Source organism: Aegilops tauschii, chromosome 7 (genome assembly GCF_002575655.3).
Source record: "Aegilops tauschii subsp. strangulata cultivar AL8/78 chromosome 7, Aet v6.0, whole genome shotgun sequence".
In the NCBI taxonomy this organism is placed as follows: Eukaryota; Viridiplantae; Streptophyta; class Magnoliopsida; order Poales; family Poaceae; genus Aegilops; species Aegilops tauschii.
Genome location: NC_053041.3, coordinates 578,737,946 through 578,752,066, shown reverse-complemented (window position 1 = coordinate 578,752,066; position 14,121 = coordinate 578,737,946).

The window sequence follows — 14,121 nt, the reverse complement described above, 5'->3', positions numbered from 1 at the left end:
AGCCCCGATCTTGTCTAGAGTTTGGAGCCTTAACCCCTCGGGAGCACCAGGCGGGCTCTTTCTTGTGTCGGCAATAGGCACAGTCCAACCCCTAAATCCAGCTTCTTAGATCTTTAGGCTTGCCATGGGAGTGGCCTCTGAGGAGTGCCCCTCTAAGGTCTGAAGCGCCTAATATTGTGCACCTCAAGGCTTCGCGACATGCGTCTCCTGTTGGGGAACGTAGTACTTTTAAAAATTTCTACGCACACGCAAGATCATGGTGATGCACAGCAACGAGAGGGGAGAGTGTTGTCCACATACCCTCGTAGACCGAAAGCGGAAGCTTTATAACAACGCAGTTGATGTAGTCGTACGTCTTCACGATCTGACCGATCCAAGTACCGAACGCACGGCACCTCCGAGTTCAGCACACATTCTGCTCGATGACGTCCCACGAACTCCGATCCAGCAGAGCTTCGCGGGAAAGTTCCGTCAGCACGACGGCGTGATGACGGTGATGATGTTGCTACCGACGCAGGGCTTCGCCTAAGCACCGCTACGATATGACCGAGGTGGATTATGGTGGAGGGGGCACCGCACACGGCTTGGAACAATCAACTTGTGTGTCCTAGGGTGCCCCCTCCCCACGTATATAAAGGAGGGAGGGGAGGCCGGCCAGCCTCTCTAGGCGCGCCAAGGGGGGAGGAATCCTCCTCCTAGTAGGAGTAGGATTCCTCCTTTCCTAGTCCTACTAGGAGGGGGAAGGAAGGAGAGGGGAGGAGAAGGAAAGAGAGGGCACAGCCCCTCCCCTAGTCCAATTCGGACTAGGCCCATGGGGGGGGCGCGGCCAGCCCTCGTGGCTTCTCCTCTTTTTCCCCTAAAGCCCACTAAGGCCCATATGTACTCCCGTATTCCCGTAACTCCCCCCTGATACGTCTCCGTCGTATCTACTTTTCCAAACACTTTTGCCCTTGTTTTGGACTCTAACTTGCATGATTTGAATGGAACAAACCCGGACTGACGCTGTTTTCAGCAGAATTGCCATGGTGTTATTTATGTGCAGAAACAAAAGTTCTCGGAATGACCTGAAACTCCACGGAGATTATTTTTGGAAATAATAAAAAATACTGGCGAAAGAATTAAGGCCAGGGGCCCACACCCTTTCCACGAGGGTGGGGGCGCGCCTGCCCCCCTGGGCGTGCCCCCTGCCTCGTGGGCCCCCTGGAGCTCCACCGACCTCAACTCCAACTCCATATATTCGTGTTTGGGGAGAAAAAAATAAGAGAGAAAGATTCATCACGTTTTACGATACGGAGCCGCCGCCAAGCCCTAAATTCTCTCGGGAGGGCTGATCTGGAGTCCGTTCGGGGCTCCGGAGAGGGGAATCTGTCGCCATCGTCATCATCAACCATCCTCCATCACCAATTTCATGATGCTCACCGCCGTGCGTGAGTAATTCCATCATAGGCTTGCTGGACGGTGATGGGTTGGATGAGATTTATCATGTAATCGAGTTAGTTTTGTTAGGGTTTGATCCCTAGTATCCACTATGTTCTGAGATTGATGTTGCTATGACTTTGCTATGCTTAATGCTTGTCACTAGGGCCCGAGTGCCATGATTTCAGATCTGAACCTATTATGTTTTCATGAATATATGTGAGTTCTTGATCCTATCTTGCAAGTCTATAGTCACCTACTATGTGTTATGATCCGGCAACCCCGAAGTGAGAATAATCGGGACCACTCCCGGCGATGACCATAGTTTGAGGAGTTCATGTATTCACTATGTGTTAATGCTTTGGTCTGGTACTCTATTAAAAGGAGGCCTTAATATCCCTTAGTTTCCATTAGGACCCCGCTGCCATGGGAGGGTAGGACAAATGATGTCATGCAAGTTCTTTTCCATAAGCACGTATGACTATATTCGGAATACATGCCTACATTACATTGATGAATTGGAGCTAGTTCTGTGTCACCCTATGTTATGACTGTTACATGATGAACCACATCCGGCATAATTCTCCATCACCGATCCAATGCCTATGAGCTTTTCACATATTGTTCTTCGCTTATTTACTTTTCCGTTGCTACTGTTACAATCACTACAAAACCCAAAAATATTACTTTTGCTACTGTTACCGTTACTTCCATATTACTTTGCTACTAAATACTTTGCTGCAGATACTAAGTTATCCAAGTGTGGTTGAATTGACAACTCAACTGCTAATAGTTGAGAATATTCTTTGGCTCCTCTTGTATCGAATCAATAAATTTGGGTTGAATACTCTACCCTCGAAAACTGTTGCGATCCCCTATACTTGTGGGTTATCAAGACTATTTTCTCGCGCCGTTGCCGGGGAGCATAGCTCTATTCTTTGAGTCACTTGGGATTTCTATCTGCTGGTCACTATGAAGAACTTGAAAGACGCGAAAACATAAATTTATCCCTCAACTAGGAGGGGAGGTAAGGAACTGCCATCTAGTTCTGCACTTGATTCACCTTCTGTTTTGAGTAAGATTGCGACACCTAAACCTGCTTCTGCTATTAATTCTGATATGTCGCATGTTATTAATGATGCCACTTCTGCTATGCATGATACTTATGATGAAACTACTTTTATGCTTGATACTACTGTGCCACTTGGTGAATTTCTTGATGAACAACTTGCTAGGGCTAGAGAGAATGAAATTATTGAAACTGATAATATTGATGAAACTGATGATGAAGACTCTCCCCCTAAGTATGAATTGCCTGTTGTGCCTGAGGGCTATGTTATGGATGAAGAAACTGCTAGAGACTTTCTTGCTTGCAATGATAGAAGTGATCTCAAGAAATTATTAGCCAAAAACAAAAAACTCTAAATGCTAGAATGAAATATGATCCTGCTTATGCTACTTCACCTATATTTGTTACTGATAAGGATTATGAATTCTCTATTGATCCTGATATAATTACTTTGGTTGAATATGATCCTTTTTATGGTTATGAATCTGAAACTGTTGTGGCACATCTTACTAAATTAAATGATATAGCCACCCTGTTCACTAATGATGAGAGAACTCGCTACCTTTATATCCTTAAAATATTTCCGTTCTCACTAAAGGATGATGCTAAGATATGGTTTAATTCTCTTGATCCTGGTTGTGTGCGTAGTCCCCATGATATGATTTATTACTTCTCTGCTAAATATTTCCCTACTCATAAGAAACAAGCTGCTTTAAGGGATATATATAATTTTGTGCAAATTGAAGAAGAGAGTCTCCCACAAGTTTGGGGGAGGCTTCTCCAATTACTTAATGCTTTGCCTGATCATCCTCTTAAGAAAAATGAAATACTTGATATCTTTTATAATGGACTAACCGATGCTTCCAGAGACCACCTGGATAGTTGTGTTGGTTCTGTTTTCAGGGAAAGAACACCAGATGAAGCTGAAATTCTATTGAATAATATGTTGACCAATGAACATTATTGGACACTTCCTGAACCAACTCCTAAGCCAACTCCGAAGAAAAGGGGTGTTCTATTTCTCAGTCCTGAAGATATGCAAGAGGCAAAGAAATCTATGAAAGAAAAGGGTATTAAAGCTGAAGATGTTAAGAATTTACCTCCTATTGAAGAAATACATGGTCTTAATTTACCGCCTATTGAAGAAATATATGGTCTTAATTCATCACCTATTGAAGAAACTCATGGTCTTGATAACCCGACACTGGTAGTAAAGGTACATTCTCTCTATAGATTTGATGAAGGTGATATTCCTCGTTATAAGTCTGCTAGCCAATGCTTAGATGAGTTCGATAATTTTATTGTCAAACAAGAAAACTTCAATGCTTATGTTGGTAGACAATTGAAACACAATTCCGATATGCTTGAACACTTGGGTGATTATATGTCTAGAGTTAAAGGTGAACTTAAACTCATTAGTAAACATGCTTCTATGGTTACCACTCAAGTAGAACAAGTACTTAAGGCTCAGAATGATTTGCTCAATGAAATGAATAGTAAGAATAATGACTTTGCTGTTAGAGTGGCTACTAGAACCGGTAAAATGACTCAGGAACCTTTGTATCCTGAAGGCCACCCTAAGAGAATTGAGCAAGATTCTCAGAGAAATAATACTGATACACCTAGTCCTTCTAAGAAGAAGAAAAAGAAAAATGATAGGACTTTGCATGCTTCTAGTGAACCTGTTGTAGACACACCTGAGAATCCTAATGATATTTCTATTTCTGATGCTGAAACACAATCTGGTGATGAACATGAACCTAGTAATAATGTTAATGATGATGTTCATGTTGATGCTCAACCTAGCAATGATAATGATGTAGAAATTGAACCTGCTGTTGATCTTGATAACCCACAATCAAAGAATCAACGTTATGATAAGAGATACTTTGTTGCTAGGAAGCACGGTAAAGAAAGAGAGCCATGGGTTCAGAAACCCATGCCTTTTCCTCCCAAACCATCCAAGAAAAAGGATGATGAGGATTTTGAGCGTTTTGCTGAAATGATTAGACCTATCTTCTTGCGTATGCGTTTGACTGATATGCTCAAAATGAATCCTTATGCTAAGTATATGAAAGAAATTGTCACTAATAAAAGAAAGATACCGGAAGCTGGAATTTCAACCATGCTTGCTAATTATACTTTTAAGGGTGGAATACCAAAGAAGTTAGGAGATCCAGGAGTACCCACTATACCATGCTCCATTAAAAGAAAATATGTTAGAACTGCTTTATGTGATCTTGGAGCCGGTGTTCGTGTTATGCCTCTCTCTTTATATCGTAGACTTGATTTGAATAAGTTGACACCTCCTGAAATATCTTTGCAAATGGCTGATAAATCAACTGCTATACCTGTCGGTATTTGTGAGGATGTGCCTGTTGTGGTTGCAAATGTTACTATTTTAACGGACTTTGTTATTCTTGATATTCCCGAGGACGATAGTATGTCTATTATTCTTGGAAGACCCTTTGTTAATACTGCAGGGGCTGTTATTGATTGCAACAAAGGCAATGTCACTTTTCATGTTAATGGCAATGAGCATACGATACACTTTCCGAGGAAACAACCTCAAGTCTACAGTATCAATTCTACTGAAAAAATTCCATCAATTATTTTTGGAGGTTTTGAATTTCCTCTTCCTACTGTCAAAAAGAGATATGATATTCTTATTATTGGGGATGTGCATATCCCCGTTGAGGTAACATAGTGTTATTCGAAATTTCTCCGGTTTCATGTTACTCAAAATGAGTTTGTTAACAAGACCTGATCAACCTTGTTAGTGGATTCCTTTTGATGAGCATGAGATGGATGAAGTTAGAAAGCACAACCTTCTGTACCCTCTTTCTACTTTCTATTATTTAGTTGAAATGAAGCAAAAATAGTATTTTTCTGTCAGTTTTCTGAATTATCCGTGCGATAAAAAAATACCCCGAAAATAAAAGTTCTCCAAATGCCCCGAAATTGAAATATGATTTTTCTAGAATATTTGAGAATATCTGGCACTGAGAACACAGCAGGGGGAGCAAGCACCTGGGAACGAGGGTCCAGGGCGCTCCCACCCCCCTGGGCGCGCCCCCCTGCCTCGTGGGCCCATGGTGGCTCTCCTCCACTTATTCCTGCTCCCACACACTTCTTCTTCCTCCCAAAAAAATCACCATCTAGCTCAAGCACGAGTTCTAGCTCATTTTGCTGCGATTTTCGATCTCCTTGCTCAAAGCACCTCTCACAAAACTGCTTTGGGGGATTGTTCCTTGGTATGTGACTCCTCCAATGGTCCAATTAGTTTTTGGTCTAGTGCTTTATTCATTGCAAATTTGTGCTGTCTAGGTGACCATGTTCTTGAGCTTGCATGTCAAATTTGTTTGGTCCCAAGTAGTTCTAATGCTTGATATAGTCTCCAGGCACTTGTGGGAGTAGTTGCTATCAATTTTGTTGAGCTTGGTTCACATTTATTTGAAGTTACTAAAAATTTCAGAAATTTTCATAAAATGATGAAGAGATTATTGAGGGGCTCTTCGAGCCGAAGCTCGAAGGAAAAGCAAAGTGAAGAAGCAGAGAGGCCCAAATATAATCTGCCTCGCACCGCGGAAGTTCGGCCGTGTGAATGGCCTTGTGATGATTTCTTGAGAGCAGCCGGGATTTATGATTCTTTTTATGAGTTGGCTGAGAATGCAGGCCTCACCGACTTCCTCCGCGACCAACGCGAACAGTATCTCTTACTCACCAATACCTTTGTGCAAAATTTTCATTTCCATTCTAGGAGGTCACCACCGATGGTGGATTTTTGTTTATATGATGAGTATAAGGAGATGACCCTTCGTGAATTCTGTAAGGTGTGCAAGTTACCTTTTCCGGGTTTCATAGAGGAACCACATAGTAACGATGTGGAGGGGTTTATTGATACAATTGCTGTAGGGGAAACGAGGAAGGTTTCTGACGCACGAATCACTAGCATACACTTTCCTGTTCTATGTTACTTTGCTATATTTGCTAGTAGATGCTTAATTGGTCACGGAAACTGTGGAAACTTGAGTGTCCCTGATATTATTATTTTGTTCCATGCCTTGTTTCGAGATGACACATTTAGTATGGGCGCTATTGTTGCAAAGCGGTTAAATCTTAACTGTACTAAGGGCCCCATCTTGGGAGGCATCTTCGCCTCACGCCTCGCTGCATACTATAACATACCTATTAGGCACTATGAGAAAGAAGAAAAGTTGTTGCCTACTATTTTTCTAGACTATAAGAGTATGGTAGCGCATGATTTTATTGTTAAGATGTAGCGACCAGACCTCAAATGGTCTGTGCTGCTGTGCACCAGTGTCATCCCTGGATCAGTAATGCTGACACGCACAGTACAAATGGAGGATTTATAACAGAGTAGCAATCACACACTTATTACATCGAAAATCTCCAAAGAGATTAAGTATGATAAATATGGCTTAAGGCCATCTAAATACGATAACAGCGGAAGACTTGGAAGATAAGTGAGTCCATCAACTCCAGCGGCATCACTGAGTATAAGACCACGACCTAAGGCACCTTACTCGTCGTCTGAAAAGTCTGCAACACGAAACGTTGCAGCCTGAAAACGGGTCAGCACATAGAATATGCTGGCAAAATAACACATAGAGAATAATGAACAATAATAATGCTATACTACATGCATCTATGGCAGGTGGAAAGCTCTATGGTTACAGTTTTGCGAAAAGCCAATTTTTCCCTACTTCAAAGGAATAAATTTTATTTAAATATCATGGTGGTTGTTAAACATTGAGAAGGTACCTCCAACTCAATCCCAATTAAGTGTCATCATAACCCACAAAATTAATTAAAAGTAACATGGTGATGAGATTCAAATGATAATCCAGGTACTAGATACTCAAGTTGTCCATAACCGGGGACACGGCTAACCATGATTAGTTTGTACACTCTGCAGAGGTTTTCGCACTTTTCCCCACAAGACTCGATCGCCTCCGCTTGATTCTCGCACTGCATGATGTTTGAGAAACGGATGACCGAGACACAGTCTTTCAGGAACAATCACTCTTTACTCTTGATGGACCGGTACACCTACTTTCCCCTACATCTGCTAGCCCACCTCTTCAAGAGATCATGTAACTTACTCAACTATGCTAGAGCCCATAATAGCTTGTGGCTGCACACGGAAGTTTCTAGCATGAATAATCTTATGATCCCTTTGAGCCTGGGTGGCGGTCCTTATACAAACAGACAACACTGGATTCTCCAGGTGCCTCAATCCACCCAGATGTGAGTTTTAGTTGCCACCTTAGGTAAACCATTTAACAATCTCACATCTGTCATGAATATCTCTCAAACCCAAATCCACGTCTACGAGCATAGCATGGCAATATAATAGCAACGTAGAAGTAACTCCCAAGGGTTTGATAAGAAAACAGGTAATAGGTACTACCTCAACTACTTCCCAGTACCCACAATTTAATTAGATCCTAATCATGCAATGTTTGAGGAATAGAGCTAATGCAATAAAAACTGGGTATGGAAGGTATGATCAAAGTGTTACTTGCCTTGCTGATGATCTGCAAAACCTAGCGATTCGAAGTAACAAGCGGCACACTCCGGGTACTCTATCGCAAACAAACAAACAGACAATTAGTACTGATCTAATGCACAGGTAAAACTCGAATGAAAGATCCAACCAGAAAGTTCAACTTAAGAACTCCGGTTTGCAAAAAGAATCAACTCGAACGAAGCAACGAAAGTCAAACGGTGAAAGAAACAAGCTTCGTTTACTAATCTGGATCTAGGTCAAATTTTACAGTAGCAAAAACTTGTTTGAGTAGGTTAAACGGAAAGAGAATTTCGAGACGAAACTCTAGGCGCTTGAATCGCCTGATTTCGATAAACAAGCGAGAAGTTAAACAGAAACGAAGATTCGATCAGAAATCGAGATCTGAGAAAATCAGGAAAAAAATCCGACGAAAAAGAAAAATGGACGAACGGTTAAAGAACGGACGTTCGTTAACAGAGAAAATCCAACGAACGCGTTCGTTAAAACGAACGAGTCGGTGAACGCTCACAAAATAACAAACCGAAAAAAAAACCGATCTAGGGTTTTTTTTAAACGAACGTTTTTTTAACAAAAACCGGCAAACGAGGCGAGGTGCGGCTACCTCGGGGACGGGCTCCGGCGGGGCTCCGGCGACTCCGGCGAGGGGCGGCGGGGCTCGGGCGGCTCGGGGGCGAGGGGCGGCGGCCTTCGGCGAGCGGCGGCGGCAAGTGCAAGGCGGCGGCGGCGAGTGCGGCTCCGGCGGCGGGGTGAGAGGGAGGAGGAGAGGGGGGGTATATATAGAAGGGGGGAAGGTGGCTTGGGGGAGGGGCTAGGCGGCGGCGGGGCTCCCGTGTCCATGGCGGACTCCGGCGGCGGCGAGCGTCGTGCGCGGGGAGGAGATCCCGCGGGCGGGCCGGCGGCTCGGCTGGGCCTCGGCCCAGTCGGGCGCTGCGCATTTTTTTTAAATACGTTCCGCGGAAAATAATTCGTAAAAAAATAAATAAAATCCCAAAAAAGATAAAACAAATTTTCCCCGTCTAGTTAGAAAATCTAGAATAGGGTGAACATTTTTTTAACACAAAATAAATTTTTGAAAATATGCAATATTTTTAATGCAATTAAAATTGCAAATAAAATCCGAATAAAATCCAATAAATGATTTTAACATTTTTCCTCCAGTATTTCAATTGTTTTGGAGAAGTCATATTTTCTCCTCTCATTTATTTTGTTTAATGAAATATTTTTCCGGAGAGAAAAATAATTAAAACCAAAATCCTCGTCTTATTATTTGATGAAAATCAAATATGAAAATTTGAGAAAATCCCCAACTCTCTCCGAGGGTCCTTGAGTTGCTTAGGATTTATCGAGGATTTGTCAAAATGCAATAAAATATGATATGCAATGATGATCTATGTATAACATACCAAATTGAAAATTTGGGATGTTACAAACCTACCCCCCTTAAGATGAATCTCGCCCTCGAGATTCGGGTTGGCTAGAAAACAGGTGGGAGTGGTCCTTCCGTAGATCTTCCTCTCGCTCCCAGGTGGCTTCATCTTCCGTGTGGTGACTCCACTGGACTTTGCAAAACTTGATAACCTTACTGCGGGTAACTCGGCTGGCATACTCAAGAATCTTAACCGGTTTCTCCTCATAGGTCAAATCACTTTCCAGCTGAATCGCTTCCAGTGGCACAGTATCTCTCAGTGGTATCTCAGCCATCTCTGCGTGGCACTTCTTCAACTGGAAAACGTGAAATACATCATGAACTCCAGACAATCCTTCGGGCAATTCCAACTTGTAGGCAACCTCTCCCATATGTCCCACAACTCTGTATGGTCTGATAAAACGGGGTGCTAACTTTCCCTTAACTCCAAAGCGCTTCACTCCTCGAAGTGGTGATACTCGAAGATAAACTCGGTCTCCGATTTCGTGAACTGTCTCCTTTCGTTTAGAATCAGCATAACTCTTCTGCCTGGATTGGGCTACCTTGAGTCTATCGCGAATCAACCTCACTTTCTGTTCAGACTCCTTAATCAAATCTGGTCCAAACAACTGACGGTCTCCAACTTTGTCCCATAACAACGGTATTCTACACCTCCTTCCGTACAAAGCTTCGAAAGGGGCCATCTTCAAACTGGTTTGATAACTGTTGTTATACAAAAACTCCGCATATGGCAAATTGTCATCCCATCTAGATCCATAATCTAGTGCACAAGCTCTCAACATGTCCTCCAAAATCTGGTTGACTCTCTCGGTCTGTCCATCTGTCTGTGGGTGAAAAGCTGTACTAAATTCCAGCCTGGTTCCCAATGTTTCATGTAACTGCTTCCAAAACTTTGAGGTAAATTGGGTTCCTCTGTCTGATACAATGGTCCTCGGAACTCCATGCAAACATACGATCCTGGTCATGTATATCTTTGCCAACTTAGTACTGGTGTAAGTGGTCTTCACTGGAATGAAATGAGCCACTTTCGTCAAACGGTCGACTACAACCCATATTGAGTCATAGCCTGAACGAGTCCTGGGTAATCCTGTGATAAAATCCATGCCTATTTTATCCCACTTCCATTCAGGTATCGGCAATGGTTGTAGCAATCCTGCTGGCTTCTGATGCTCTGCCTTCACTCTCTGACACACATCACAAACTGCTACATACTCTGCAATATCCTTCTTCATTCCGGTCCACCAGAAAGTATTCTTCAGATCCAAATACATCTTGGTATTCCCTGGGTGAATCGAGTACGGTGAATCATGGGCTTCTTGCAAAATCAACTTCCTGATCTCCGGATCATTTGGCACATATACTCGGTCCTCAAACCATAAGGTATCGTGCTCATCCTCACGAAATCCCTTGGCTTTTCCTTTGCTCATCTTCTCCTTTATCTCTTCAATATCCTTGTCTGTTTTTTGAGCTTCTCTGATCCTTTCCATCAAGGTAGACTGAATCTCCAATGTCGCTAAATAGCCTCTTGGGACTATCTCCAAACATAGCTCGCGAAGGTCCTCGGCTAACTCCTGAGGTAGCTCTCCTGTCATGAGGGTGTTGACATGACTCTTGCGGCTCAACGCGTCTGCTACTACGTTAGCCTTTCCTGGGTGATAATGCAATCTCATATCATAATCCTTAATGAGCTCCAACCATCTCCTCTGTCTGAGATTTAACTCCTTCTGCGTGAAAATATACTTCAAACTCTTGTGATCCGTGTACACCTCACAATGGTTTCCGATGAGAAAATGTCTCCATGTCTTCAATGCATGCACCACGGCTGCTAACTCCAAATCATGCGTAGCATAATTCTTCTCATGGGGTTTAAGTTGTCATGAAGCATATGACACAACTCTTCCTTCCTGCATAAGCACTGCTCCAAGTCCTCGACGAGAAGCGTCGCAATAAACTTCATAATCCTTGCGTTGATCTGGCAGAATCAACACTGGTGATGTAACCAATCGTTTCTTCAACTCTTGGAAACTAGCTTCACATTCCTCAGTCCAATTGAATTTGGTGTCCTTCTTCAATAGCTCAGTCATGGGCTTAGCAATCTTCGAGAAATTCTCGATGAATCTCCGGTAGTATCCTGCAAGTCCAAGAAAACTCCGGATTTCTCCAACTGTCGTGGGTGATTCCCAACTTGTCACTGTATCAACCTTGGCAGGGTCTACTGCTATTCCTTCTCCAGAAATAACATGTCCAAGGAATCCAACTTCCTTCAGCCAAAATTCACACTTGCTGAACTTGGCGTATAACTGATGTTCTCTGAGCTTCTCAAGTACCAATCGCAAATGCTCCTCATGCTCTTCCTCATTCTTGGAAAAGACTAAAATATCGTCAATGAACACCATGACGAACTTATCCAAAAACTCCATAAACACTTTGTTCATCAGGTTCATGAAATAGGCAGGTGCGTTAGTCAGACCAAATGACATAACGGTATACTCATACAATCCATATCTGGTGGTAAAAGCCGTCTTAGGTATATCCTGCTCTCGAATCTTTAACTGATGGTATCCTGATCGTAGATCGATCTTGGAAAATACTTTAGCTCCTTGTAGGCGGTCAAACAAATCATTGATCATCGGCAGTGGGTACTTGTTTTTGATGGTCACTTCATTCAATCCTCGGTAATCAACAACCATCCTCAGCGATCCATCTTTCTTCTCCACTAGAAGTACTGGTGATCCCCAAGGTGACGAACTTGGGCGAATATAGCCTTTATCCAGTAACTCCTTGATCTGCTTCTTAATTTCCTCCAAATCCTTTGCGGGCATCCTATACGGTCTCTTAGATATTGGCCCTGTGCCTGGCAAAAGTTCAATCAAGAACTCAATGTCTCTATCTGGTGGCATGCCTGACAACTCTTCTGGAAATACATCCGGATAATCCTTCACCACTGGTACTTCCTCCTGTACAACTCCTGATAAGGAATTTACTTGAGTCCTCTTCGGCATATGCCGGGATACATACTTGATCCTTTTTCCTTCTGGGGTGGTAAGCAAAATCGTCTTGCTGGCACAATCGATGTTTCCTCCATACAACGATAGCCAATCCATTCCCAAAATCACATCCAAACCTTGCGACTCCAAAACTATGAGGTCTGAGGGGAAAACATGCCTACCAATGGCCAATGGTATCTGAAAACATCCTTGGCTTGCCATATACTCTGCTCCTGGCGAGGTTACTAACATAGGGGTTTTGAGAACTTGGGTGGACATCTTAAACTTATTCACAAATCCCCTTGATATGTATGAATGCGATGCACCAGTATCGAAAAGAACGGTTGCAGTAAATGACTTAACCAAAAACTTACCTATTACTGCATCAGGCTGAGCTTCAACCTCCTCCACGCTCACGTGGTTCACATGTCCTTTGTTGAACGGGTTCGGCTTCTTCCCAGAGCTTCCATTGCCATTTCCATTTTGGGCTTCAGGACAATCAGTTGCATAGTGTCCAGTCTTCTGGCACTTGAAGCAAGTAATGTGACTTAGATCCCTCTTGGTTGGGGTAGATGGGTTGGTACGGTTCTGTCCGTTGCTTCCTCCATTCCCATTACCATTCTTGGAGCCATTATGGTTGTGCGAACTACCACCTCCATGGGTATGCTGAAACTGTCCTCCCGGTTTCGGGGCAAATCGTGGCTTCTGCTGAGCTCCAGAATTGTACTTCCCTTGTCCATACTTCCTCTTACGATTTTCAATCTGCTGTTGCTTCCCTTCAATCATGAGAGCTCTATCTACCAGCTCCTGGTAGTTGTTGAAGGTTGCTACCATCAACTGCATACTCAGTTCATCATTCAGTCCTTCCAAAAATTTCTCCTGCTTGGCTGCATCTGTAGCAACGTCATCTGGTGCATAACGTGCTAACTTACTGAAATCCTCCACATACTGGCCTACGGTGGGTCCTCCTTGGCGTAGGTTGCGAAACTCACGCTTCTTCATAGCCATAGCTCCTGCTGAAACATGTGCGGTACGGAAAGCTTGCTGAAACTGATCCCATGTGACAGTGTCAATGGGGTGCGTGGCTGTATAATTCTCCCACCATGATGCTGCGGGTCCATCAAGCTAATGTGCGGAAAAACGCACTCTTTCCGCATCTGTGCATCCTGCAGTGGTCAACTCCCTTCCAACTTTGCGGAGCCAATCATATGCAACAATCGGCTCGGTGCTACTGGAAAACACCGGCGGGTTTAGCCTCAAGAAACGGGCTAGGTGATCAACAGGTGGTGGTGGCGGTGGGTTGTTGTTGTTGTTGCCTTGGTTCTGCACTAACACTTGCATCAGGGCATTCTGTTGCTGAATCAACTGGGTGATCTCCGGTGGAAAAACAAATCCGGTGTCGCGTCTCGGAGGCATCTGATAGGTTTAGAAAAGATGAGAGTTAAGAATAGAATGAGGTCTAGAGAGAAAACACTACCCATATGCTCATGAGGCAAATACAATCAATATCACTTAATCAATTCAAACAAGGCAAAACAATCGATCTAACTAGCGTTACAAAGTGCTTGAACTATACTATTAAATGGGGAAAACTACTATTGATATGGTGGTCTACTAAAAATTCTGATCCGTTGACGACTCCATGATGTCTGCTCCAGCTTCGTCAACC